Source organism: Lonchura striata, chromosome 7 (assembly GCF_050655825.1).
Source record: "Lonchura striata isolate lonStrDom1 chromosome 7, ASM5065582v1, whole genome shotgun sequence".
Classification (NCBI taxonomy): Eukaryota; Metazoa; Chordata; class Aves; order Passeriformes; family Estrildidae; genus Lonchura; species Lonchura striata.
In genome coordinates this window covers 32,980,784-33,003,431 of record NC_140709.1, presented here as the reverse complement: position 1 = coordinate 33,003,431, position 22,648 = coordinate 32,980,784, and the positions used below count along the sequence as shown (strand labels likewise).

The 22,648-nt window shown below is 41.6% G+C and overlaps 1 protein-coding gene across 4 annotated transcripts in view; it reads left to right on the top strand.

The window, feature by feature from the left end:
- Window positions 1–22,648, top strand: part of ADARB1 (adenosine deaminase RNA specific B1) — a 68,357-nt gene that overhangs the window by 6,829 nt on the left and 38,880 nt on the right. For 3 of the 4 annotated variants that reach the window (XM_085585341.1, XM_021532586.4, XM_085585342.1), the window contains exon 2: window positions 14,104–14,140. The gene's annotated coding sequence lies outside the window, so the exon portion shown is untranslated. Of the gene's footprint in view, window positions 1–3,487; window positions 3,628–14,103; window positions 14,141–22,648 lie in introns of all 4 variants that reach the window. The other variant, XM_021532587.4, reaches the window with a different exon arrangement.

Sequence of the window (22,648 nt, the reverse complement as noted above, 5' to 3'; positions counted from 1 at the left end):
GCGAGAGGATTGATTAAGGAACACTCTTGCATCATCATAGGTGATGGAAGAAAACAAAAGATTTGGGTACAGTCCCTCACTCTGCCCCTGGGGGCTCTAGCATAGGGGAGACAGAGCAAAGATTTTTAATTTCCTTATGAAGGCTCTTGCAGTTGTTTGGAATAATGTCCTTTTATAGGTGTAGGAAAGCACTGGGGTCAGGATTTTTCCATGCAGAGTGCTTTTGGCAGAGATGCAAAAGGAAGGGCTGCTCAGCAGAATGCAGAGGAATTTTTGGGTTTAGTTAATTTTAAAGATATTTTAACAGAATGGAGTTCTTGGACCTAGGTAACATGAAGACTATCCCAAATATCTGAATTTGGAGAAAACATGAAGAATATACTGTATTTTGAATTCAAAGTAGAAATCTTCCTCAGTTGGGGGTTAGTTTGGTGCTGCACGGCAGAAGGTACTTTCTGATTACTTTGCTGCCTGGTGCTTTTGTTATTATGGTACTTTAAAAGTTGCATAAACAATTTTATGATGGGCCTCGGGTAAAATTCTGTGTGAATACTATACTAATGTTAATTTGTCTTTGTTCCAAATTCAATTTACCAGTGGCTCCTCCTTTTTGCTATTAATTTTGTTGTATCAACTCTGAAAAGAGCTGTTTAAAATTTGATCAAAAAGAGAAGAAGCATGTATGCTAAGTACTAGTTTCTTTCACTTGTCATGTGTAATGTGAATATGAAGTTTTTACATAGGACTTGTGAGGCAGTCTCAATCAGGAGTACTTTTTTTTCTCATTCAGTCTGTGTAGGTTTTGAGATTTGCTGAGATAGTTAATGCTTGCCTCTGCCATTCTGAAGGGCTTCTCCTGAAAGTGTTCAATGTTAAAATGAGGTTAATTTTGATTTAGGTTGATTTACTCAGCACTTCAACTTTATTAGCAAATGAGCCTCTAAGGTTTCACTGCCTTTTTCCTTGCTTAGTTATGCTCTAATATTTGTGCACAGTCTACTGGAAAGCTATTAGAGGGGAAAAATACCTTTGACTTTCTTCAGATGCAGATTTTATAAAACCTTGTTTACAGAGATCATTCTGTATCAAAGTGTGATTTAATTTTTCACCTCAAACACTGAGCACAGATACCGAATATTTAATAAAACATCTCTAAAACTGGCTCCCAGTAAGGTCATAGTAGGATCTCTAATTAAAACATTCTGATCAAAACTGGACTAAGATAACACATTTTAATGCTGCTTTTGGTCTTAGAGTTGCCATATTTTTCACAGCTAAAGGATCAGTGCTGGCATATTTAAAGATCTGAAAAAATGAGAAGAATTCATATAAGCTGATGGCTGAACTGTGCTTTGTTTGGGAGAAACTTGTAATAAAGCTGGCTCTGTGAGGGAACCAGGGTTATATCCCTCCTCCACTGCCCAGGTTTTAAGGGTTGCTGTTGATATGCACAAGTAGCTCATTCTGGGAGATCAAAGGAGGAGGAGATAAGTTCTTTTGTTGGGTGCTTACTCACTTTTATAACCCTGATAGCCTTTGGTCAAGTTTATGCCTGGAAAGCACTTTATAGCACGGGTGTTTTCCACAATGTGGAAATTACCAAGGTGTATTAAGTAGGGAGTGATCTCCTTTGCCATAGCTTCTGAGTCTGGATACTGACTCTGTGCAGGTTTGCAGCCCCTTGGACCCGTTGCCTGGGGACTCTGCACAAAGTCTGGGTGTTCACAAGTGTGGAGCCACCAGCAACTGCAGAATCATTATTCTCTGTTAAACCAGAGTTATCTTTTCCAGCTGGTCTAGAGCATGTTCCTGGCTTTTTCCTGTAAGCTTTTCAGAGCAGCTGTGTGGCGTGATACTTGTAGTTTCTCAACCATGGTGGCTTTGATGTCTTCTCTAGATGTGTGGACTCTCTCTTGGTTTAGGAGCACTTTTACAGCCAGGAAAGCCATCCTTCCAGTGCTGGCAACAGATAGGCTTTCCTGGGATTTAATGTGTATTATACAGACCTTCTTGTAGTGGTATTTTTACAGATGCTTTTTATCTCCCGCCGCTCACCAGTGCCAAGTGGTGTTCTGCAGTTTGATGTCATGTGATACTGTGTTTTGATAACAAAGAGGAGCTGGAAATTAATGCTTAACTCAAACCAGTGATCCTGGCAGTTGCAGCTTGGGTGTGTATGCCAGTGTTTTAATTGGAGTTGAGAACATGCTTCTGTGCCTACAAAAACATGTAGCTGTGGCACACAGGGACATGGCTTAGTGGTGGACCTGGTTAGACTCAATGGTCTTTGAGGTTTCTTTCCAGACTTGATGATTCCATGATTCTGTGACAATCCTGCATGTCTCCACCTCTGTGCTTGAGGTGGGACAGCTTGCACAGGCTCCCTTTGGAGGAGGGTGAGTGCAGAGGCAGAGTGCAGGGGCATGCCCACTGCCTCTGTGATTGGATTGTGCTTCTGTTGCTAATGACTGTTCAGAGTTTGATTAATAAGAAGCTAAATCGGGACCCTTCACTGAATTAGCAGCTCTCAAGAACATGAGACAGAAAAGCACAGCTAATGCAAGAGAAAGCAGCAAGGTCTGCTTGGGAGAGTATGCCTGTGCTTTTGGCAAAGTACTGCCAACGGGGTGCAGTCTCCCAGAAAAGCTTTTGTGAAAGTGGAGAAAATCCTGTCTTCATTCCATAATCTACCACACATGTTGGAATTGGTGGGAGCTCAAGCCCAGTAGCTCCTCCCTCTATTTCAGGAGGACTGTCAGGTCCTTCCATCAAATCCACAAAGTCTGTTTTTTCTCATGTCTTTGAAACTCTTGCAAAAATCTGTTATGTTAGATGCAACTCTGCTGTTTTCCATGAGGATGATAATGAGTTGGGAAAGCTTCCCAACTGGTGGAAAGGGTGTTTTAGTCTGGAAACCTTTGGGTAGTTTGTCCCTGTTTGATGTTTTTCTATCCTAGTTGATTTCCCCAAATCTCAGTGCTGACAAATATGGATAGTGAGTACTGCTGTAGCTCTGTTGAATTTTTCCCCTGGTGCAGCCTAGTTTATCTTCTTTTATCCCCTGAAAGCTATTCTTAGTAAGTGGTTGTTTTTCTTGAATTAAATGAGTGAATAATCACTATTTCATTCACTGTCCTTACATATGTTTAAATATAGTATTAACCTAATCTTCTTATATGCTTTTCCTTCTGCTGCTCCTGAGTTCCTAAAGGAATCAGGTTCACTATTAGTAAGATCTATGAATGAACTTGCCTGGAAACGAAATACTTCTTTTGACTTTGGCTTGTGTTTGTTGCCAAGATGGTAATTTATTCATATATTTGGACAGCAGCATCATTCTTCATGCACGTAACTTCTGTGCTGTCAAGAGAACTTCTTCTGCTTACAGATTCCTCAGATACAGTCTGTGAGATGATTTTGGTTTTTTCCTTCCTGCTTGGAAGGAAAAAGGATTGTTTGGTGGTAAGCCTTTGGTTTTCCATTTTAGGAAGGCGGGAGGAAGGGAGCTCTCCGTGGTACCGGGCGGGGCCGCGGCCGCCGGGCTGCGGGCGCTTGCTGCCGCCGGACGGACGGACGGACGGAGGCTCGTCCTGCCCTCCTCGTCCCCCCACATCCCTGTTACGTAAGGTACTATAGCAATTATATTTCATAGAGTTAAAAAATATTAGTATGTATTTTATATATCTATATATATATAAGCAATTTCAGTAAATGTACCCAGTGTTCCTATAACCCTGTAGTTTTTTTTTTTTTTTTCTCTACATCACTGTGTTTCCAATCACAATGCCTAGCTGGCTTTTTTTTTTTTGTGGCCCGGGTAATACCCCATGCTACTGGATAGTATTCCCAACCCCACTTCTTATTTTCCATCTCCTTTGTCCTCCTTGTGTGGTTTTGCTCAGACAGGTTTCAGTCAGCAGCTCAGCTGATGCTGGGCCATGACACTTTTGTGGCCAATTGCCCAGCCCGATTGTGAACACCCATAGCTTCTCTCAGCATCTGGGATGCCCTTGCTGGCTTTCAGCCTTTTTCAAGTTCAGGGTTCATAGTGTTAGAAGGAAGCCACAAGGATTATTGAGTCTGGCTCCTGGCCCTGCAAGGGACAAGAGCTGTGGCTTGTTCTCCTTTCAATATGCTCTTTCTTCAGTCCTTTGTTCAATAGATTTGCTTTCTTTTAAAGTTTGCTTTCCAGACTTAAGCGAGGTTCCCAGATAGCTGTGAGAACATTTTCTAAATAAGTGCTCCTGATGGCTTTCAGTGAATGTGGAAGGAACTAGAAGTACATTTGATTATTGTAATAAAAGCTCTGTTGAGGAATAGGGCTATTGACTATTCCTCTTTTGCCAGAGTATCACCTGATTTGTAGGACAGCTTAGATGAAGCAGGATGCTTTTAAAGCTAAAGAAAAATAGCCAATATTTTGAAAGTCATAGCTTTTACAATGCTTTGGTAGAAAGTAGGGAAATGAATTTTTCTTCTGGTAGCTTTCAGTGTAGCAGAGCTCCTCAGCATTATTTATGGCTTTGGCTTGGGTGTTTTTACATCTTCCTGGGTCGCAGACCTTCCTTGCTGTCTTCTGATGTTTTCTTGCCTAGGTTTGGGATGTTGCTGTAGTCCAAATTGGATGTAAATTGTAAAAATACAAAATAATCCAAAAATTGTATTGAGTATTTTTACATCCAGTTATACTTAAAATGCATACAAATACCTCTTGATCCAGCAGTTGTCCTGGCAGCATTGTTAGTGTATACTACTTCAATATGTGTGCAGTGAGGTAGTTTTGAGAAAATGACTTTTGGATCTATCTTAGGAGGCTGCTGATTTCACCTCCCAGAGCTAAGACTTGGTTTCTTGTAAAGTGCATGTTCACAGTGCATAGGTTATCCTTGAGAGAACAGCCAAATGCCTGTATTTCTGAATCAGTAGCTGCTTCTTTACTTCACAGAAAATGCATGCAGTGTGTGCATATATTAAAAATACATGCATATGTATAATATTTTATCTTCGGTACTTTGTCCAGAAGAGAAACTTCAGTCTAAAAATAACTACAGTAAAAGGTCAGTAAAGTAGGCTCATAATCCAAATTCCACTCAGCATGGAGTTTTTTTGGCATATGAACTGATAGACTCTCTGCTTTTGTGGCTGAGATCTCTTAAGTATTCTTGATGGCATTAAATGGCTTTCTCTCTGTGGTTTTGTTGTCCTGAACCTGAAGCAAATGTTATGTCTTGAGTTATTTGCTCCCCTGGGTTGGTGTGCCAGGGGATTGGGGATTTTCCATCCTCTTGCCTGGAGCAGGTACACCACAGTCTGTGCAGAAGCAGTGCTGGTCTCCTTGGTAATCTGCTGCTGTTTTAAAATCTTGGGAACCTATGGTGAGGTCATCCTTGGACCTTATGCCTGTGCTACTGTAGGTGTTGGGAGCAGCAGAGACAGAGGAAGGATGTGGTGGTGGTCCAGGTGTGTGTGTGCCCTGTGAGATGGGGGAATAGCAGCAGGCATCTTGGGTGGCTCCACGTTTGCCTGGAGTGGAACTACAACTGAGCAGGGAAGACTCACCTCTCCTGGTGTCCAGCAAAATCACAGGCAAGTAATTTCTTCAGTCCTTCACCCATGTCCCAGGTGAAGGCTGGTGTCTCTTGGGTTTGTCATCCTTTCTCCTGAGCTCCTGGCTGCTTGGTAGTGGGTGCTGCCTGGCAGCTGCCTGCCTGTGGCACACGTGGAAGGCTGGCAGCTCTGCCCTTCTCCTGGGGCCACCCGGATGTGCTTCCTGGAGGGTTGTAGAAGGGTAGATGTGCTTGGGTCTAATCCAGTGTACTTGCTCTGCCAACATCTGCAGCATGTGTCACTTCTGCCTGAAAAGCACAGACTGCTTTTTGCCTTTGATTCTGTACAGTGCTCCCTTCCAGGACTGGTAATTATTTCCCTTTTTCCATTTCCCCCTTTATTTGTACAGTCAGACTCTGATTTGTTCTCAACTGAGCAGCTCTTTAGGGTACTTCTCTCAGGCTCCCTGAGCCATGTATCACCCTGTAGTGCTTCTCTGTTTGCCTTCTGCTTTGATGTGATGCTGATTTGCAAAGTTGGGCAGGGTTGTGTATGCACAGACTAACCAGAGAAGCTGTGGCTGCCCCATTCCTGGACATGTTCAAGACCAGGTTGGACAGGGCTTGGAGCAACCTGGAATAGTGGAAGGTGTCCTTTCCCATGGTAGGATTTGGAATGAGATGAGCTCTAAGGTCCCTTCCAACCCACACCAGTCTGGGATTCTATGATCTGGAACTTTCATCACTTATTCATTAATTCTTGCCCTCTAAATAGTTTCAGGTTTGTCTTGCTGGGAGATTCTTTGGGATTATTTTGTGTAAATAACTTAGTAGATAAAGTAAGTGTAAGTATTTCAACTCCGATTTGTCTTATTTTCTTTGGCTATCAGGAACAACTTTAATACTCAGCTTTTCAGATAACCTAACATCATTTGTTATTTATTAATTTTTATCTGAACTCAAAAAGGCTAATAAAAATTAATGTATGAGTTACTTCCCAACATCTCAGCCCTTGGGAGGAACACATTAAAACTGTCTGATGTAGTCTTGAGTCACTGTCTTGATGCACTTACAAGTTTGGTCCATTTCCCTTCTGATGTGGTTTTTGTTCAAGGGGGCCTTTATTGCTCCCTTACAGTAGGTTGTAGCCAGATTGGGATACATTTCTTCTCTCAGACAGCACAACAAAGGTGACAAGACCAGAGGAAATGGCCTCAAGTTGTACCAGAGCACATTTAGATTGACTAGTAGGAAAAATTCCTTCACTGGAAGGGTGGCCCGGCACTGGCACAGACTGCCCACAGCAGTGGTGCAGTCACCATCCCCGGAAGTGCTCAAAAGGTGTGTAGATGTGGCACCTGGGAGCATGATTCAGTTGTGAATGTGAAGATGCTGTCTTAAGAGCTGAACTCAATGACCTTAGAGGTATTTTCCAGCTTTTGTGATTCTGTGATTCCATGTGTGAGTAATTAGACCACAGGTCCTGACCTGTGCCTTGTCATGCCAGCATCTTCCCTCTCTCTCACTCTTCTCCTGCCCTATCCAAAATCTTCTGGGTGTTTTCCTTGCTTGTCTTGTCAAACTCTGGGGTGTATTACAGTTTCTTGAATATGAAGGTGGTAAGTCCCATTTCTGCACAATGTGGCTGAAAAATGTCTAATATTTTGTGATGGCAAACACTCTGCCCACACACCCGAGCGGTAATGGCAGTCAGATTTTACACCGTAAGTGTGGTTGGTGATTTTTTTTTTTTTTTGGTTTTTTTTTTGTTTGGTTTTTCTTGGTTTTTTTTTTTTTTTTGTTTCTTTAACATACAGTAACTTGATGTTGAATAACTCAAGGAACTGCTCTGAGAGAAGCAGTTTGAGTCAGTCTTGTTAGAGAGATCCTGAGAGCCAGTTGCAGGTCAGATCCTGAGGAAGGCTTCCAGGATCCCAGAAGACTGGCAGGAAGTCAAGGTGCATCAAAAGTTAGCTTGAAGTTCTTCAAATCTGCTCATATTTTAGTAGGAGAAAAGCAGAAATGTGCTTGTAAAAGTGAAATGTAACACTTCCATGTTCTCAGAAGTCCACCAGCTTGTTCTTTCTAAAACCTTGTAGGGATGAGACAGATGTGAAAATCCTGGAAGTCACCACTGTGGAAATGCAGACTGTCAGTGAGACTTGATCACAAACATGGGGTGCTTCTAGTTTAGCTTGCTGCTGCCATGCTCTCTCTCTGGGACAGCCTCAAGGTGGGCCTGTGTGGAGAAGAAAACTCAGTTCAAGATGCTGCCACTGGTTTTTTGGGTCCCTGCTGTACTGGACACTTGATGTTTTTTCCTTGTCCAGTGTGATGGGGTGAGAGCCACCACATGCTCAGAGTCCTTGCTGTGGTCTGGTTCCATCCCTGCATCGCTCCTCTGCAGTCTCCAGCTCTGCCCAGTGCACAAAATTAATATCAATAGAGAAGCAGCAAGAAAACAACTGACCTGGAAATATGTTTTCCAGCAAACCCAACCCTTTGTTGGGAAAACAGCGTGATTCAGGTTTATTTCACAGCCTTTTAACTTCTCTGTGCATGGAGTTCCTGTTAGGTGCAAGTTAAAGCTAAAGGAATAAAGAGCTCTAAAGCTCTTCCATGTTACATGTATAACATATATTAAAAAAAATATATTAAGCCTGGTAAAAAGGCTGTTGGTGGTGCACTTGTGCAATCCATGATTTTTGTTTTCACCTGATGTAGTTTGTGCTTTCTGGCATTTTATGCCCAGCAGATGCAGTTTGTGCTGTATCTCCCAAGGGGGCAGCTATTGGTGAGCTGCAGGCTGCTGGAGAATGGTTGGCATTGAGAGTCAAAGGATAAGCCCAAAATTCCCCCTCTGTCCTCATGGGACTCCACCTGGAGTGCTGTGTCCAGGTTTGGGGTCCTCAGCACAAGAAAGACGTGGGCCTGTTAGAGTGGGTCCAGGGGAGGCCTTGGAGGTGCTCCAAGGCTGGAGCCCCTGCTCTGGAGACAGGCTGGGAGAGCTGGGGTGTTCACCTGGAGGAGAGAAGACTTTAGGGGCACCTTAGAGGCCCTTCCAGTGCCTCCAAGAGAGCTGGAGGGACTTTGGACAAGGGCCTGGAGTGAAGGAGAAGGAATGGTTTCCCATTGACAAAGGGCAGCATTAGATGGGATATTGGGAAGAAATTCTTGGCTTTGAGGGTGGAGAGGCCCTGATACAGGTCACCCAGAGAAACTGTGGCTGTCCCATCCCTGAAGTATCCAAGGCCACGTTGGACAGAGCTTGGAGTAGTCTGGGATATTGGAAGGTGTCCCTGCACTGGAAAATGTCTCTTACTGGTGGCAGGGGCTGGAACAAGATGGTCTTTAAGGTCCCTTCCAACCCAAACCATTCTGACACTGTGAAATGTGCACAATCAGTGACTGTATTAAGCCTTGTACATGTTTCCAGCTTGTACATTTTACCTTGGTGAACTCTTTCTACTGAAGTCACAGCACCCTCTTTTACTTTCTATCGCATCTCAGGGCAATACTGCAGTCAAGTTGCCTTTCACCACCAAAACTGAATAAATTGGTTGTCTGGATATGTCTTTGCCTCTTGGATCTTTTCAGCCGGGGGGGTGGTTTAAATATCTGTCACGTCACTTGTCCTCTGTCAGGTGCTGAGAGATAGCACATGGCCTCTCAGTGTTCTGCTTTTAAATCTAGGGATAAATCACATTGGTTCTTGAGGCTGTAGGCATGGTCTGGGAGCCCCCAGTGAAGGGTGTATCACATTAGGTATGGCTTAGCATGCACACTTCTTCCCACCATTGCTAATTCCCAGTCTGTCTCCCAGCTTGTCAGCAATCTCTTGTTACACCAGGAGGCTGGAGGCAGTGGCACAGCCATCCCAACCTGTTTTAAAGGCAGAGGTCTGGGAATAAAGTGCCTTGTTCGGACACTCCTGAAGCAATAAACTTTATTTAAGGACTATGGAGAGTGACTTCCCAGGTACCAGCCAGATAAGATACTTACACATCCTTAATGCACAACATAATACGCACACATCCTTAATGCACAACATAATCTCATGGCTTTGAACACTGTTAAACTGAGTGATAATTATTTGGCATCTTTTATTAAACATTGATTTCTGAGGCATTTTTCTGAAGACTGATGCTAAGTACAAAGTGTTCACATGCATCTAATCTTTGCCCTAGGGTGGGAATAAGACTGAAAATAATCAAGTCTGCCTTGTTGTGAAGGCTGGAAAATATTGTTGCTGTTCAAAGGAGGAAAGATTTGCATTCCTCTAGTAGTTACTGCGCATACAAGCTTGAAGGAATTTTTACAGTTTTTTTTTTTGTTTGTTTGTTTTTTTTTAATGTGTTAAGCTGAAAACTCTGATCACTGTAGCATTGAGAAGAACTTTCAGCAGTTTTACCATGTTAGTGCAGCAACATCTGCTTCAAAGTGGGACATCTTCCAGTGTTGGACTTAGTGTGGTGGGATGTGTGGGTTGTCCTGTCTCTGCTTCTCTTGTAGCCTAAATTCTTGTCCACAATTTGTCTGTAGTAAAAAATAACTTATTTTTCTTTTTAGCTGTTGTCTAAAAACTACTAATACCAAACAGAGAAATTACAACTTCTTGAATTCTGTTGCCTTGTAAAAGCTGCTGCTTAGTCTGGAGGTTGCACTGTTGGACTGTTAGGGTTTGACTAATGTTTAAAGCAGCTAAATGAGTAATGTAAACATTTAAACACTAGCTATAGTGAAAACATCAACAACAAGATTAAAGCCTAAGCTCCCCTGAAGACATTGAAGGTAATTTTGCTGATGTTAACGATTCCTTTGGCTTCAATCACGTTCTCTTCTAAGGTAACAGCTCTTATACATGGGATCATCCTGTGAAAAGAGGAGTAGCATTAAACCCTTTGATTTTAAAATAATGTTGTTTCAGTATCAACATTTATTCTTGAGGCTTTAGGATGCCAAATGTACTAGTACACCTGTGAATATTATTTTTCAAACATAGGAGATGGCAAAATTAAAAGTGAGAAGTGAGGAGTTTCTTGTTGATACTATGCAAATATATGGAACTACTTTTTGGTGAGAGAATATTTGAAAAATACTTTGCTGTGTTTCTTCTTTAATATTTTTTTGATAATTGTGTGTTTTAGAATAAATGATGAACATACTTTTGTTGGTTTGCTGCAGTAAAAGCTTGGATAATACTTGATGGAGTAGCATTCTCTTTTTTATTTTATCCATGGATTCCTGTTGCTTAATAGCTGCTGAATTTTCATAGCTTTTGAAGTTTCAGTGTCTTGTGTACCTGCTTGTAAGTTCCAAAAGAGTTTGTTTTATATCAAGGGAAGAAGAAACATTTGATGGCTTGTATCATGTATTAACTGTACTTCTTTTTCCAATTGCAGCATGTATGCCCTTTTTTTTCTAAACTTCTTTTTTCATGGTAGTGCTCAGTTCCTAGTCTTTCTTAATGTACTTTAGAATTTTAAATAAGCAGTTCAAAGGGGCTGTAGTGTGGGTTGTATTTGGGCTATTATTTTTTTAAATCATTGATAAACTGAAGTACATTGTAAATGTCAAATTGTTTCTTCATATTTAGTTGGAAAATGTTTTCAGAGGAAAACCTGGTTCTGTAGTTGTGCTGCTGAACTGCATTTATAGTTTATGGTGGAGACTCATGACTTGGTGTATGAAAAAACATGTCATGTCACAATCACAGAATATCCTGACTTGGAAGGAACCCACAAGGATCAAGGAGTCTGACTGCTGGCCCTGCACAGGACACCCCCAGAATCCCACTACATGCCTGAGAGCGCTGTCCAAACACTTCCTGAACTCATGTCTTTTACTGCAGCCTCACACTATTGCTTTCTGGGATCAGGAACAAAGTCTTGCTTCAAGGCATCTCTTCCTCACATTCCCTGAGTGAATTTACACTGGCAGACAGTGAGAGGGTAAGGGGAATGAATGGTTTTAAACTAAGGGAGAGTTTTAGGTTAGGTGTTAGGAGGAAATTCTTCCTTGTGAGTGTGCGGAGGCCCTGGCACAGCCTGCCCAGAGAAGCTGTGGCTGCCCCATCCCTGGAAGTGTCCCAGGCCAGGTTGGATGTGGCTTGAAGGATCCTGGACTAGTGGAAGGTGTCCCTACCCATGGCATGACACTATTGAGATGAGGGCCCTTCCAACCCAAACTGTTCTACACTAGATTTAACAGACCTGTGGTTTTTGTCATGAATCAGCAGTTGAAATGCCTTGACTGATTTAATTTTCTTTTTCAACATGTGAGAAGTAAATTAAATAGGAAAGTAAATACAGAAAGTTTGGAAGTGATGGGTTTTTTTATCCTGACCATAGAGCTGGTGCTGAGTGATGAGTGCCTCTAGGTTGCTGCCTTGTGTTTGGGTAGTTTTTGCAGGTTTATGTCTCTCAGATGTCTGTTTTGATTCTCATTGCCTTGAAATATTTTCAGCTAATCTTTAAAAAGTTAATATTTTAAGATATTCCTAAGTGGCCAACATGTTGTGTTCTTCAGATAATTTTCAAGTATCCTTTGCTACCCTGGGAGAAATCATGGACATGTTTCTGAACTTTTTAGAGTAAATTAAGTCACTAGTAAGGGAAAAGAGTTGGTTTATTGGTATTTTTTTTGCAAGGTAGCAATATGGAAATGCTGTGGCAAAGGTCTGTGGCTTCTCCTAGAGGAGCCTCTTCTGGCAGGCTCTCCCTGCAGAAGGTATTGGGGAAGCATGTAATGACTTGAACAAGCCCCAAAAGAGCCATTTGCCACTGGACAGAGCCAGGTAGGACATGCTGAAGATCAGAGCCTTGTTCCTGGCTTTTATAACATAGTAGTTTTTCCTTTCCTTTTCTATTTAGTTTTCACTGGTTTAAGGTGTTACAAGTCTCAGTTTTAACTCCACCTGTTTTTACTGCTTACAGTATAACAAAAATAATTATTAAGGTAAGCTTTTTTTCCTAACTCTTAACCCTGGCTGGTTCTTTCTCTGTAAAACTCACTGTGGCTATCAATATGTAAGGACTTTTGCTACTCAGTAGTAAAGTTAAAATCTCAATTTTCATGGACTGTTTTTAGTTTGTTAAGGAATTACTGACTGCAATAATGTTGTGTATAAGGAAGATAATGCGAAAGCTAAATTAACTCAAGGATATACTAATATAAAAACTTAGTTAAAAACTATTAGCAGTGTGTTTTCTCAGGATTAATTTGTAACTGAAAGCAACACTCACATAGGAAAGGAATTTATCAAAACCTTGTTTTTAAAGCACATTTTTGGTGGTTATTGTCACAAATTATGGAATTTCATGCCATATCTAATTTATAGCTCATTTTCAAAGAGTTTGGAAGTTTATATTGTGGATATGGGAACACTAGGTTGGGACTTTGACTCTGAACTCAGTATTCTGGGCATTTTTCCTGCTTATGCTAAGACCAATGTAGTATTTACATTGATATTTTTATTTTTATTGGAAAATGCCACTATGAAGTGTTGAAACTGAAACGTCCTAAAAGCTGGGATCAAATCAATGCAACATGCTAGTTTATAGACTTCAAATATTATGTCAGATCCCTTTTTGACCAAACTAGTTTCAGAGATGTGCAGGCATCGGGTTGTGTTGTGTAGCTGTGCTGTGTGTAACGTGAATTCAGTGCAGGTTTCTGCAGGGTACCAGCACCCTCTCGTGGGCTATGTGATTGTGATTTGGGAACTGTTTTAGAATAGTCTTATCTTCACACTGGCAAGGCCCCATCAGTATTTTTGTAGAACTAGGAGGTTGTCTGTTAAATTAAAGCTGTCTGTTCCTGGTCCAACAGTTGTGCTTACTCATGGAAAAAAAACCTGCTCACAGCATCCCCATTATCCTGCATCCTCCTTAGAATCAGAATCACAATTATTTGAGTTGGAAGAGACCTTAAGAATAGGGTCTTAAGAATGTGTTTTACCCTATATCTGCCAGTTGTTTTCCACCCCACTGCTGGTAGTTGAGGGATTTTCCTCTTTTGCAGGAGAATGCAGTCTGATGTCAGTGGCATCAAGAAAATGGTGTTTGGAAAGGGGGTTGTTGCATGAGGGGCCTTTCATATGGATTAAAATCACTCCCTAAAAGTAAAAACTGAAGCTCTAAATTAAAAAAAAATCTTAACAAGATGAGAACTGCGGATTTGCTTTCAAGTTGGCTGTGATAGCACAGATGTTTATATCAGTTTTACACCATTATTACCACATTTTTGCTGAACCTCTCTCCTAGAAGGTACAGAGATTGCAAATTGGTTCTGCTACATAACTGCTTGTACCTTAGGAATGTTTCATCTGAAACAGTATTAGGCATCTCGAGTCTTGATTTCTTTTCTTAATTTCTTTTTGTCCAGAATGTCTTTGTTAGGGTAACAAAAGACTTGGCTCTGGGCCTGTATATCTGTAATATGGACTATTTATTTTTAGACAGCCAGAAATGTGTCCCTTTTAAGGTCAGGGGTTGCTATTTGTAATGCACAAAATTTTAACGAGCCAAGCAATTGACTGGATTTTCTCTTCTTGCAGGTTGCAGAATCAGCATGTGTCTCCAATAGTTAAAAAGGTAAGCACACTGCATTTGTAACCATGGAGCAGGATTCTCTGTTTTCTGATTGATTCATTTAGCTCATAGCTTGGAGGAGGGGAAACTTCATCTTAATGTACTTGAAACACTTATTTAGTACTTTCTTGTTTTATCTTTTACTTTTATTTATGTTTGGACTTTGAATCCCTTCAAAATTATTGGATCAGCAGCTTGAAAATACAGACGATATTGGTTTACAAGTTGATATTACAAAAAGTTGGTTACTCTTCTGGGTGTAAATTTGTACCCAATGCGTATTAACAAAGTAAATAAGCAGAACTGGCATGTAAGACATGAGAGTTTGCAAAGTGTTTGAGCAAAGCTTAATAACTGATTTTGGTGGGAAAAGAAGAAATAAGACCAAATTGTAAGTCTGCCTCCTAATCCAAATCATCATCATACCTCTATGACTCTTTTTTTTTTTTTATAAAACATTTTCAAGAGATCTGAATTTCTTTTTATCTCCTTCAAAACTATTTTAGATTTTTCTTCCAATTAGCAATTATTTTCCTTAGCACTGGATAGCTGTATCAATTATCTTTTAAATTATGTTGAAAATATTAATATTTACTGCGAGGTCCAGGCTCCTCAGTTTTCCTCTCTGAATAGTTACCACTTTTGCCTTGGTAGCACATCATAAATGCATTTCTGACAGTTACAGATAATTGATGAGTCCTTCAGAAAAAAAAATATGTTAAATTGAGATGTTCAGTCCTAACAGTAACCTGGTAAGAAGGTTAGAGACAAAGGAATACATCTGCAAACATCTTAAGTTATTTCTAATTGGGAGCAGAGCTCTAGATTTCCTTGGTCAAGAGAATAATAGATGCACCCTCAATTATTTCTGTAACAGCAGATGGTGCTGTTGGAATGAATTTAATCACCTGAGGAAGAGCCTCCAAGCTGACCAGTAAACTCCAGTATGAGGTTTATATCAGAGCTCTTGGGGTTCCCAGTATGCAGCCAACAGCTCTGGATCTGGAATTTGTGCAGAGCAGCTTCTCAGGCTGTAGTTTAGCTCCTACCAATTCTAGCAGTTGATGCTGATCTATATTCGTTCTTGCTGAAGTACACAAAACTAAAAGGAAAACTGCTGTTGGCCTGTAATATTGTCCTTGTGCTTGAAAAATACCCAGCTTGCTTGTGGGAGCAAAAAAATTGAAAAATCTTTACAAGCACTTCAAAAACACAGTGTATGAGTATTTCTTTAAGAGTATGTAAAGTAAGCTGATAATGGGGGCCAAATCTATAAGTAAATTGAGATTCTCAAGGATGTTTTGGTGCATGGAGATTTTCACATGATAGCTATTAAAAATTTATCATATGATAGGTGATGTATGTCAGTATGCTTTTTATCTATGTAAAATAGGGACTGCAGCATGGCCTCGAGCTTCCTGCTGCCAGGGAACCTGATGAGAAGGGACTAGAGATGCCACAGCTGCAGGGTCTCTAAATTGGGCTCACAAATCCTTCATCACAAAACTCCATCTATCACAAGTCATAAATCCATGGAATAATAGGCTTTGTTCTACTGGGCTAGGTGGCAGAGAGGAGAATTGAGGAGATGCTGAACTTTTCCATTAGTCTTGCTTTGTTGCTTCTGATCTCACCTGGGTTAGTTTACCTCTGGGGTTTGGGTGCAATATGCTTGAGTTGTTTAGTGTCTCTGCATTCCTGGTTCAGGGATGCAGGTGAAATGGGAGTACTGGAGATGGGTAGGTCCCAAATTCCACCTGGGAACTGCTTTTTCTTTAGAGAGAAGGCAGCCTATTTTCTCCTTGATGCTCAGCGAGTGTCAGATGTGTGAAATGTTATGGGATTTACTGCTTCCAACACATTCATTAACCTTGAATGCCATAGTTCTGTTCTGTGTGCAGCATTTGCTTCCTTGCACTTGGTTTTCAACCTGCTTTTGTCTAATCATGTGGACATTATAACATATTTAAGGATATTGAGTATTTAACTTCATACACATTACAGATTGGTTATTAGAGGGTTGTTCAGCCTGGAGAAGAGAAGGCTCTGGGAGACTTCATTGTGACCTTCCAGTACCTAAAGGGGGCTTATGAAAAAGATGGAAAATGACTTTTCATGTGGACAGATAGTGATAAAAGAAGAAGAAATAGTTCTAAACTAGAAGAGGATAAATTTAGATTAGAAGTTAAAAAGAAATTCTTTCCTCTGAGGGTGGTGAGGCCCAGAGAAGCTGTGACTGCCCCATCACTGGAATGTTCAAAAGCAGATTGAACAGGGCTTGGAGCAACTTGGTCTAGTGGGAGATGTCCCTGCCCATATGGCAGGGGCTGGAAAGAGGTGAGCTTTCAGGTCCCTTCCAACTCAAACCACTGATTAATGATTTTGTTCTATCTTTTATTTCCTAGTATCTTGATACCTTTTATTTCCTAAAACTCTTGTTAATGTTACACCTGCAGTGGGTCACCAAGTTTCTCTCCCAAGTGCACTGTGTATGTTCTTTAGACAAGAGTCAGATCTTGGAGATCTTTTTCTCTCTTCAAAGCTGTCATCCTTCAAGGCCTTGTCTTAGGCCTCCTTCCTGAGAGTCATACCCACAGACTGCCTTGAGGAGCAGGGGTTGGTAGAGTTAGGAGCTGCTTTGGGGAGGAGGGCTACAAAGGTGACCTGAAGAAGTCTCTTTTCAGTCTTCACACGAAATTTTGTGAATCAAATCTCTGACAGGTTATGGCAGATGAAGTACTTATTAAAAGCAAAATCACTTTTGGCTTCAGATAGCTAATGGAGGAACTCTTTCCCAGAAGCAAGGAGAAATACACATTGTTATGTATCTCAATCTTGGCCATGCTGAGAACAAGGTGGTAAAAATTTGAGCAGCTGAAGGAATTATGGTAAAAGGTTCAGTAGTTGCACAGGCTGTTCTTTGCATTTTACAAATTATGCTGTTTTCTCCAAGGTTCAAAATGAATTCTCATCCCCTAAGGGATGTTTTTTCCCTTTCTCTCTTTGTCATTGTTGCTGTTCCTTCAGAGTTGTGTAGATGTAGATACCTCACCCTCCATGTCCTTGGTCTGTCACACACAGCTTACTATGTATTGAAATGTGAAACTTGGGTTGAAACTGTTAATTAGCATGCAGAACAACACACCAAATTAAGCACAGCACTAGTTTGGGGAGGTGCTCTTTGATGGGACTCATTTCCTCCTGATCTTCTTAGTGGTGAATGTGTGACTGTGGCATGACTATTGCATTGGTGGCTTGTTCCTCCATGGTTAGTTCTTCTTTCTAAATTCAGTGTCAACTGAGCTCAAATTATGCTGTTGCTCCTTCTTCATTCTCAGAGAAGTAATGTCTAATAAGATGGATGCTGAAGTGGAACTTGAGTTCCTTTGAAGTGGGGAAGTTTGAAGCTTTTAGTGCTTAGGCTTCATACAGAAATAATTACAGTCACTCAGTCTCTGCTCTCCATCACAGTCTGGAGATGTAAAAGCTGTTGTTATCTGGGATCTGGGGAATGAGTGCCAGCAGGTAGAGCTTCCTCTTAGCACATCAACTCAGTTCCAGTGGTAAGCTGGAGTATGTTAGGTTTGGTTAGTGAAGTACTCTTACTTTCAGATGCCAGTGGCAATGTTTTCCAGAAAATGCCAGCCTGGATAGTAGTCAAAATATGATGGTGCATGTAAGTCATCTACCAGAGATCATTTAGATTCAGTCTAGTGCTCTGTTCCTGATGTACTGAGAAAAAAAGGTTTGAGAGCAGCTGGAAAATGCTTTTTTGTCCTGTGAGGTTTAATCTGAGGGCAGGATTAAAGAATAGCTGCAACCCTCAGCCTGTGCTGATGATCTGTAGGATCAACAGGATCAATATATGTTTGTTGGTCACTCATATGGGAAAACAGGATGATACCACATAATTCCATAATGTCACATGTTACTTTTTAGTTTGTGAAAAAGCTGGAAAATACCACAGGTAATGTTTGTCCAGGCCTGATAGAAACCCTTGTGTGGAAAGCCTGTGGCTAAAGTGTATATAAGACTGGCGTATTAATGTATTCCTGCTATTCTAACTGCATTCTGTACCTTTTGAGGCAGTGTATGAAATGGTAACATGAGAAACAGTTGTAAAAGATGCTGAAGGCATCTTGTTTCATGCACTAGGCTGTAAAAATATTTCCTTGCTTATGTCTCTCCTTGTTTGTGAGCTACAAGACTGAAGAGTTGCCCTCCTTTATTAATAACAAAAAAAAATTAATTGTGCCTTTCCACACCTAGCAGTGAGGATGCCTTTGATTTAGCCCTTCTCAGAGAATTGTCCTTCCTTGCCCTTTCTGTGTGACAAAGGGTTAATTGTCACATGTGCCTCTGGCAGTGGGTGAGGGTGAGCTGCATCCTCTGCTCATCTTTGTTCCCTGGACTGTGCATCAGTGCACTCCAGGCTTCCAGGGGCTGGGCAGAGGAAGCACAGGAATAACCCTCCTTTTGGGAATAGGGTGCTCCTGCTTTGGGAGGGCGTGGGGGGTGGCACAGGTGCTGGGGGGTGCATGGCATCATGTCAAGCCATGGCTCTGGGCATGGGGAACCTCTGCAGCATGGCCCGGAAGCGCAGGAGGATGAAGCGATCTGAGAGGAAAGGTAGGGCTTTCATTGCTGCATTTCAATGCTGGAACAAAGGAGTCATTGGGAGGAGTGGTGGTGCTGCAAATGTCGTTTTCAGATGAGGTTTGAACCTCTTTCCTAAGTGCAGCTTCAGTGTTTGCGCTTTGGATTCATAAGAAATCCAGTTTGTTGGAAATACTTTGAGCAAGATCCATTTCCCACTGTTTTATTTCACTTGACTTTGAAAGTTCGGAAGGAGAGGACTTTTTAACAAATATGAAACTTCTCTAAAACTGCAACTTTGTGACTTGCACTGTTTTCTGATAGTTCTGCGACATCTCTCAGGTTAATGGGATTTTTTCCATATATGCCATTTGCTGAATTTAAAGTGTTGTTAGCTTCTAAATTTCTCTTTCAAAGCATATTTAGGTTTTCTCTCAGTAATGAGAATAAACCAAGGTAACTCTTAAGGTGTTTCACAACTCTTTTTTTGCATGCAGTCAATACCTAGGATATTGAAACAGAAGAAATGCAGGTTATCTCTAAGTCGTCATGTGCTATGTACTTGCTATAGCTAACATTTACCTAAAAATCTCTTAAGCAGTCTCCTGTCGAAACAAAGGCGAGTTCTGTTGTGTTGGCTGCTGCATTTTTAAGTACTTCTGGTGTTCTTTCTATCTTTGGAAATACTTTACAGGAATTAAAGTCTTTAAAACCAGGAGAGGATTAAAAGTGTACTTTTTCCTGGCTCCGCTTAAATTAGCATACATGTAGATACTGTTTTCCCATTTGGTATGCCTGGCTTTTAATACATCTAGGAAAAGAAGGGTTTTTGCAGTCAGAACATTTCAGGGTGTGCTGCTGTGCAGAATCCCTTGGCTTCAGTGAGTGAATGTAGGTAAGAGCTGAGTGTAGGTTTATTGCTCTGTGTTATGAGCAAAAAACTCCCCTCTGCTACACCAGCACAGTGCAGTCAAACCCTCAATTTATTTTATCAGTATACCTGAGAGAAAACAGTCCCTGTAGCCATGAAGCTGGTTCTGCCACAGCCCCATTCCACACAGAACCTGCTGTAAATTCACTGACCCAAATCACTTTGTACTTATGGCACTTATTCCTTATTGCTGTTCTTGAAAGTTTTAATCTCTGAACAGCAATTAAGCTTTTTCCTTTACTCTTATATATTTTTTTTCCCAAATAAAAGTTTTTTCCAGTGCTGAGAATGTTACTGTAGATGTGTCCCTTATCCCATAGCAGGATTTTAGGAATGAAACTCGGGAGTTCATCGTACATACCTTGGTGTCCAAGGCAGATGCACAGCTCCAATGAAGTTCTTTTGGAAGGTGTCCTTGCTCAAATGCCACTGACCATTACCCAGCCTCATGTGGTGTCAGTGTCTGTAGGACCTGAGATGTTCCTAGATGTCAGTTGCTCAACGGGTTGTTTACAGGCAGTGAATGTGTTTATTAATGCAGTTTTGCTGCTTGAATAAAAGTTTGTAAGGTCAAAGAACCCAGAAATGCTGTTCCTCCTTCAAAGTGAAATGATAACCGAATCACTAATGATTGCAGAAGTAATCAAGCCATGCTTTGGCAAGAGAGGAAGCTTTTCTTGTAGTGAGCAGCCTGGGCTCAGAGTCCATTTGGTGAAAACATCTCCCCTCTCTTTCTAAGGGCATAGGTCCTATTTTATATGAAAGCACTTTGAAAAACCTTTTTTCTTATTTTCAAATCCTCTACCTTTGAAAGCCAGGTGGGGGGAAAAAAACATCCATGGATTACAGTGGGAGGAGGTTTGGAAGATAGATCTGTATACAGAGTACTGAGTTCCTTTTCTCTGCCTGGCTCAGTACTGTCCCCTACTCATTATTCATAGAGTTGTAGAATGTTAAAGGATTGAAATGGACCTTTGAGATCATGGAGTCCCAGCTGTGGGCAGGGACACCTCCCACCACACCAGGTTGCTCAAGGCCTTATCCAGCCTGATTTTGAACAGTGCTGGGGTTGGGGCATCCACAATATTGCATACTCTTCAAATATTTGATACATTCTCTTCCAAGTATTTTTGATTTGAAGTGTGTGGTTGTTAGAAATTAGTTGTAATGGAAATCAGTTACTTGTATAAAACACACACAGTCTTGTAGTGCCCTCTAAGAGTGAGGGAGGCTTGGCTTTGGGAGGTGGGATGGAAATGCCATCCCTGGAATTGCTCAGGAAACAAACAGATGTGGCATTTCATACTTTGGTTCAGTGGACACACTCATATTCAGTCAAAGGGTGAACTTTATCTTGAAGGTCCTGAAGTTAGTGGTTCTGTGACTCTTATGTTCTATACCAGAGTGATCTGCTGGTGCAGTTTTGGGGACTGGAGAGAGGAGCTGAGCACTGCTAACTGTACTCACGCATTTTTTTGTAAGAAAGGATTAGGAAAAAAAGTGATCATTCTTAATATGCCAAGAGTAGTCTAAATCTTAAACACATGTGGTTGAAGCTTAAAACACAAAGCTTTGTGTCATTTGGCTGCAGTAACACTGTAGGATTGCATCTCTTAGATGCCTTAGGGCTCTTCTGTCAACCGTCCTTGGCTGTTTATCTTCCTCGATTCTTTCAGAATCTGTTTCAGCACAGTTACTGAAATGATTAAAAAAAAAAATGCAAGTAGAGTTTCTGTTTGCCTCTGCTTTTAGCAGACAGGAGCTTGCCTTTTCTCTCCTTCAGGCGGTGGGGTGAGGTGCTGAGCCCAGGCTGATAACCCAGCTCCTCAGGAGAGTTTATTCATAGTGTAGAAGTGTGGGGCAGCTCCACAGCTGGGCAGCTCACGTCTAGCTTGGCTCAGGGAGCTCACTGATCTCCTTGGTAGAAGTTAAACCAGGAATTTGTAAACTCCTTAGTCCTTGAGTACAAAGTGGTGCTGCAGGAGTAACTGGAGCTGCTGTGCTGTGCTAATTAAGGCGATAATTACTTACAAGTCCTGTTGATTACAGTCAACTAATTTCCTATTGTAACAGTGGAGTGGGCTGATGTGTAATGCAGACTGTCTTGGGTTGGGCACAAGGGGTTATAAGTAGATGGGGTGACATCAGGTGTGTGTTCAGTCCCTCGTGGGGCTCCACACTCTATCCTTGTCCCTGTGCTCTCCAACATCTTCACAAACAGCCTGGAGGCAGGAATCAAAGGAATACTAAATAAGTTTGCTGCTGAGACTAAACTGAAGGAGATGTTGACTCCTTCGAGGGTAGAGGGGCCCTATAGAGAGACCTTGATGAATTTGAGGGCTGGTCAGTCCCCAGCCATAAGAAGTTTAATAACAAGGGCAAGTACTGGATTCTGCACCTGCGGTAGGGCAACCCTGGCTGTGTGTATAGACCAGGACATGAGAGGAATGAAAGGCTGGAGAGCAGTGCTGTGGAAAGGGACCTGTTTGATTGCAAGTTCCCTAGCAGCCAGGAGGGGCATGAGGCACCAGCATCCCCAGCTGGGCAAGGGAGGAGATTGTCCCACTTTGCTCTGGGCTGGCATGACCTTACCTTGAGTCCTGGGGACAGGTTTGAGCACTACAATGTAAAAAAGACATGAAGCTATTAGAGATTGTCCAAAGGAGTCTGCCAAGAAAGTTATGAGTCTGGAGGGGAAGCCATAGGAGGAGCAGCTGAGAGCACTTGGCTTGTTCAGCCTGGAGGAGACTCTGGGGAAGCCTCATTGTGGTCTTCATCATCCCACTCTGGCCTTTGGCAGACTGGGGCTGCATCTTTCAGTCACTGATGAACATCTCTGTTTTAGGAGGGATCTTTGGTCAGGATTTACCCAAACAGCCCAATGCTAAGCCTGGGCTGCTTCTTTTAAAGGATGTTTAAGTTATTAATAATAAATTTTAAACCTAACAAGCTGGTACCTTAAAGCCTAAGTATTCCCCTCCCTG